Genomic DNA, 6,309 nt, shown 5'->3' on the forward strand with positions numbered 1-6,309 from the left:
AGCAGCCTCCCAGAAGGTATATCAACCAGGCCAGCCCCATCTACTAGTACCAGCTACCATTAGGGAAAAGAAGGACTTTTCCCTAGGGCTACCCATTAGGTAAAAAAGCATCATCATGACCAGTAATGATCAGGTGGAATCTCAGATTTTCAGAGTAGCTCCCAGCACTTTCCTTCTGACTCTTATCTGGGATATCATTGAAAGGAGATGATCTCTTTCTGGGAACACCTGCATTTACTGACCAAACTGCCTTACTAAGGCATGTGAACCAGAAGAAGGTGTGGGAGGTACAGTCAGACATGACATTTCTTGAGTCAATTTTTGAGGAGATCGCCCCAACGTTCAATAATTCTAGGTCCTTGAGAATTATAGTAAGTATAAAAGGTCCATCAAATCTGACTACTAGCCGATTGTTGAATTGTTTTGCAATAAAAGGCACATTGTTGTCAGATACCAAGTGGCCCATAAAGTCAGAAATACAACAGATTAGTTTCATGGGCCACAATGTTGTGCTCGGAGTAAACTTATGAGACTGGAACACCAATACACAACCTGAAAAAGTGTTACTTGTAGTAAGGCAGCATTTACAACCCCTAGGAGAGGTCACAGAGCAGATGTGATTAATGTGTCAGAAACAGATACGATCAAGGTCAGTGACCCATGCTGTGTGGCTGCCCTCATTGCAAGACAACCAGGTCAACTTTTAGCAGGAATCAAAATTCTGGCACGCAATTGTAGCCTATGCATCAAAAACACAGGACTTTTTACTTTTTGCCCAATGTGATGGTTGATATATTGCCATATCTGCTATGATGGTGGTTTAGGTAAGCAAGGGTAGCAATCTAGGCAGTTCAGGCCCAATTGACAACTTGACTACAGAAAGTTTCAACACAGAATGGGTCCATCCATGTCCATGAGTGACCCAGATGATTCAATCAGCAGCCACTATTTGTTTTATTAGTTTGTAGAGCCAAAGAAGAGTGTTTTAAACTCTGCCAGTCTGTAGTTTTCCTAGTGACAGTCCAAAATATATCAGGCCATGGCAACAACTCAAGAGTCAGTAAAAATATAATAAGGTTCATCAAGGGTATTATTTGCCAGAGCTATGAGAACAGCCTTGAGTTCTGCCCACTAAGTGCAGTGATGACTGTGCCTATTTTCAGTTCTGAATAGTTGGCCCTGCCTGAGGCTGAGCAGTTGAAGCCACCCAGTGGACACCAGCAGATTTCAGCTTAGCTGAACCATTGGTGAAGCAGGCGAAGTGATTAGGGGGAACCTCTATGAATCAGGGGCTCCATTGAGCCAGCATCTTGCTATAAGTGGTGGAATAGAAAAGCTGCATCTTTTCATGTAGCACCTAGATGTCACCAAGGCCAGGCTGGCTGTGTTCTTGATTTATCATTTCTATTTGACAAATGAGCTTTTTGGACCCTTTTCACTTTGTTAGTCATGGAGTCTGAGTTGATCTTGCCAAAACTGAAATATCAGCCAAAGAGTTACAGTTCCCCCGGGGGTCAGGTGCTCAGTTTCAACAAGAACCCACCCAATAGTAAACTAATAGCTGCTTTTCAAAAGAGGCCTATCTGCTGGTAGCTGTGTTAAGGAGGCGAAGCCCAAATTCTAAGGGGCACCTCCAAGTGGAGGCTACCTTCCTTTGCCAGAGGCTCCCATTGGCAACATTAGAGTCACGGAGATGTGTAATTCAAAGGAATCATTGAAGATGTGGGACTGCAGAAGTATTAGCACCTCTCTACATCTGGCTGTTTCCAATCACTAAAATCCCTTTTGGTACTTGCAAGCATTCACAGTATAGGCATGTAAAACATCAACACTTACACTTTCAGCAGTGGAAGCCAAAACAACAATATGTTAAAACAACAGAGGGCTCAACCCTCAGGTTATGGTAACTTCCCTTCCCCACCATGATCTCTGCCCCAACTCAAATTTGGACATATCTTCACCCTATGGGACCCACTAGGATGATAACTCACATGCTAGAATGCCACAGAGCCACAAAAGTTGGAATCCTTTCCCTACCCAATATTCTTCAAAATATTCAATAGATGTATGGCTTTTAATCCCTCTTGGGAGCAGGGAGATGTTGTCCTATCTTGAATTATCCTTCTCATGCCACTTAAGGCAGTGAGAGGAGGAGGGATGGATCAAAGGGCTCTCCATAGAGAAAGAGAGTGGCACTATGCGGTAAGCAAACCACATTTCAATTTTGAGCAATGTGGCAGCTGCTTGCAAGAATTCATTTTGATTTTGAGGGGTCAGTTTCTCACACTTTAGGGCATCAACCTCTTCAGCTTTGTAAACTCAGTCTAAACAATAAGACCCTGAATGTAAGTCAAGGCCCATTTTTGGTTTCCCATGGGAAATTGTCTCAAGGAAATCTCCCTGAGAGGGCCAAAGCTTCTTGAAAGCAGGCATGATCAGTTGTAAAGAAAACTAAACAAAATTCTGAGGTGGTTCACTGCCATCTTCAAATGGATCAAAGTTTGGCATAATAGACTTTAGAAGTCCTGCTGTTGCTGGTTTTTCCTTTGCAACTGTCACGCACACCATCCCCCTCATCTTCCAGGTGTACCAGCCAGCTGTCTAGCAACTTGCTTGGTTTCTGCTTAAAAGGACTGTAAGTTTCCCTCCTTTTACACTCAATGCAAGTGTGTGTCTCTGTAACTGTCTTAGTCTGTTCCCATTGCTATAACAAATTACCGTAGAATCATTAATTGATAAGGAAGTCCAAGAGCACAGTACCAGCAGATTTGGTGTCTGGTGAAGCCTGTCTCTTTTCTTCAAGATGGTGTCTTTTTGCTAAATTCTCATATGGCCGAATGTTATGTCCACACATGGTGGAATGGAGAAGGCAAAAGGCACTAGGGGGGTTCCTTCAACTTCTGTTATAAGAGCACTAATGTATTCTTGAGGGAAGAGCCATCGTGACGTAATCACTTTCCAAAAGACTCCACCTCTTAATACCATCACCTTGGGGTTTAAATTCCAACATGCGGATCTTGGAGGGACACATACATTCAAACCATAGCAATAACTGTTGTCTGAAAGAGGGCAGAACCTTCTACCCATCCAGAATGAATGTTAACACTAGGTATAAAAGCATGGGCCCAAGGCTGAGGTGGACCAAGCTTCTCCCAGCTGAAAGAGAAGTAGCAACAAATAAGACACCATTTGGGTAGTTGTTTGGATGTCTTCCTTCAGCCTACAATCACCTACCTCCCTAATTTATCTTCATTAAGAGGAAATAAGGTGAAAAATAATTTATTGCCCAGTAAACCATACAATTTGATCAACATTTTCAACATTTGCCATTGACTTCCCTCAAATCCTGTTAATCCTCCTGCAAAGCCCTTCATTGTTTTCTAGCCCTTGAGTACTTTAGAAAATAAGTGTGAAATCATATTTAAAATATTGAGTAGACTTTTCAAAAATGTAAAATATTACTTCAAAATATATTTTTGTGCTGTCCTCTCATTATTATGTGCTTTTGCTTTGTGATATTATTTTAGGCCTTTAGTTTTCAATTTGGTTTTGAAAGTCATGTGATTTTTATAACAAGAATAGAATTAATGGTTCCATGATGAATAGTGGATGTTTTGTTTTGGAGAAATCATCTTTTGGGCAAAATGCCCATAAGAGACTTATGTTTTTGCCAACAGTTTGGTTCAGAGCCTCTGGGATCTGTTTTTTTTTTTTTTTTTTTTTTTCTTAAAAAGTGATGAGAAAGTTCGATGCTTTTGCATTTTATTTTAAGTTTGTTTTAGGGATAATTTCAAAATAGCTTGTTACTTCAGTTTGTATTGTGATGAATTCATAATTGGTGTTTTGTTTTGTTTTTTTTCTTTTGCTGTTTCACTTTCTACTCTTAAAGGCATAGTATTATTTGTTAAAAATCACTGTTTCTATTTTTTGTCTCTCTCTTTCTTCCCTACCCTGATTTTTCCTATTCAGTTGTTGACTTGTCCAATTGAAACTGGAGATATACTTGACATATTAGTTACTTAACATATTAATTTTGGCAACTTCTGGTATGTGTTCTTTTGCCAGTGAAATTACTGAAATTGAAATATTGAGTGGGGGGATCCACGAGAGACAGAAGTCTTTCCTTTGGGCATTAGGTATTAAGCCAGCTTCTCAATTATATAACAAGAAAGAAAGAAGTGTTAAAAATGAAAGTTCACAACATGAACTAACTGGCAAGAACAAATAAGTGACTCTTAAAATATTTTACTTCAACAGCAATAAATCTCTAGGTAAGTCTAACAACAGTATTTTTAAATGGTAAGAGAAAAAAATTTCCATTTCAAGTAGTAGCTAAAATGCATTTTTGAGGGGGACTTCTTAATTACCTTATGAAGTCTCATATGTTTTGGGTCAGCTGGTTAACATTGTCTTAGTTCTTCTATAGAATCAAATAACTTTTATTACTGGAGGGGAATACAGAGATTATCATTTTATACATATGGAAACAGAAATCCAAAGAAGAGCGGTGACGTACTCATGGTTCTGATTATGCAGGACGAAAACATAATTCTCCTTATGGATGTTATTGTCACTGTGCCACACTGCCATAATGGTAGTGTTCAGAAAAAAATATGACTGAAAATTCATATAAAATTCAAATGATCTAGATTCAGAGCTATTTCCTTTGTAGACATTTTATATTCATGCTGCTTTTAGCTCAGTTTTTACTGTTCTGCTAAAGGAATACATTGGTCCCTCTGCCTCAATGTGATAGCGGACCCAATCTAATTTCCATAGTCATGGTATAGAATTGTGTATTTAGGAGTTTTTGAAGGTTATGAATCATTTCCTTCAGAGTTCTAATTTTCTAATTCCATAGCCTGCTTCAGTCCTTATCTTTTCCATATCTTTATAGGGTTTGATTAACCTCTGATTCTAGAAACTTGGACCTTGCAGTCTAGTTTTTCTTGTCCCTCTCAGCTATTTCCTATTTCTTTCAATGACCCACTCATTGTTAGCCCCTTAATGTGGAGGTCCTTCTGGCTCTGTTGTTTCTATTTATTCTCACTCTGACTGAGCTGCTATTCCTATGGCTTCAGACTACTGGCTCCATGTCTATACCTCTGGCCCCAAGCACTCATTCCTATTTCCAGATTCATGTTTCTAACTTCCTGCTGGGCCTCCTCTCCTGGTTGCTCACCAGTCATAATATGTTCAAAACAATGCAAAATTCTTACATTTACCAAATGTGTGATTTGGTGGGGGCGGGGAGGGGGAAGCTAATCTCTCCAGGTTTTTGTTTCCTTACCTGTAAAATGGGTTTGTGGTGAGATTTAATATAAAGAACCCAGGACAGAAGTTAAGTTACTGTTTTTGTGGTTCATCCTGGAACCTTCTTCTCCTTTTGTGATCTTTAAAAAATGACTTTTCCTCCATATAATATCATTATGTCAGCATCTATTCATCCTCCCTCTCATCTTCTCACTTGTCAGTTAACAGATGTTTTGATGTTCTTCTCACTTGTCAGTTAACAGATGTTTTTGATGTCAGTTAACATCTTTCCATTGTGGCCTCTAAACCATCCTTGTTGTCCCATCTTAGTTCTACCCTCCTCATCATCAGTTTGGATGGATCTCCCAGCTTCTGGTTTCTCCTGTCTTCCATCTATTTATTTCCCATGTGCCCTGAGAGTTATTGGTTTGTTTCACCACCCAATAAGCCCTGCTGGCTCCCCGTGTTAGTCTGTCTTCAGAATAACACTCAAATTCTTTAGCTCTTTAGCCCTTCACAATGTGGGCCTTACCAGCTTCATCACAGCTTCATCTCCTGCCTCTCTTGTCTCCCATGTTACAGTGCATATGCACAAACAGATAGACATACACAGACACACACACACACACACACAGACACACACACACACCCCTGATGCCTCTGCCATGCCAATATTTCCTGGACATGCCAAACCTTTTCATGACTTTGTGTGTAGCATATTATTCCTTCTACCTGGAATGCTCTTTCTTTCTCCCTCAATTGACAAACTAAATGTTTTAGACCCAAGTTTTGAGTGACCCAATGCCTTGCCCAAGTGTCTATAGTAGAAGAAGTCACTCATGTTCTCTGTTCTCCATGTTTCTGTATTCATCTTTTATATGTTGGTCCTGTACCCACTACACATTTTGAACTCAAGGGTAAGGGCTATCTATCCCTTTATCTATCTGTTTTTTTTTTTTCTCTTAATTCCTAATACAGTGATTACCACACAATTGACATGCAATACTGGACGATAACATAACTATCATTTCTGGTTGCCTTTTTTAACTGCTAGTT

At 39.6% G+C, this 6,309-nt stretch overlaps 1 long non-coding RNA gene across 1 annotated transcript; it reads right to left on the reverse strand.

Moving 5' to 3' along the window:
• Positions 1-2,230: 2,230 nt before the first annotated feature.
• On the reverse strand, positions 2,231-5,476 carry LOC117076814. Its single transcript, XR_004434481.1, has 2 exons — positions 5,291-5,476; positions 2,231-3,156 (listed from the first exon to the last, which is right to left on the reverse strand). It is a non-coding gene; the product is annotated as an uncharacterized LOC117076814 (long non-coding RNA).
• Between the last annotated feature and the right edge of the window lie 833 nt (positions 5,477-6,309).

This window comes from Trachypithecus francoisi, unplaced genomic scaffold (assembly GCF_009764315.1).
Source record: "Trachypithecus francoisi isolate TF-2019V2 unplaced genomic scaffold, Tfra_2.0 Lachesis_group5, whole genome shotgun sequence".
In the NCBI taxonomy this organism is placed as follows: domain Eukaryota; kingdom Metazoa; phylum Chordata; class Mammalia; order Primates; family Cercopithecidae; genus Trachypithecus; species Trachypithecus francoisi.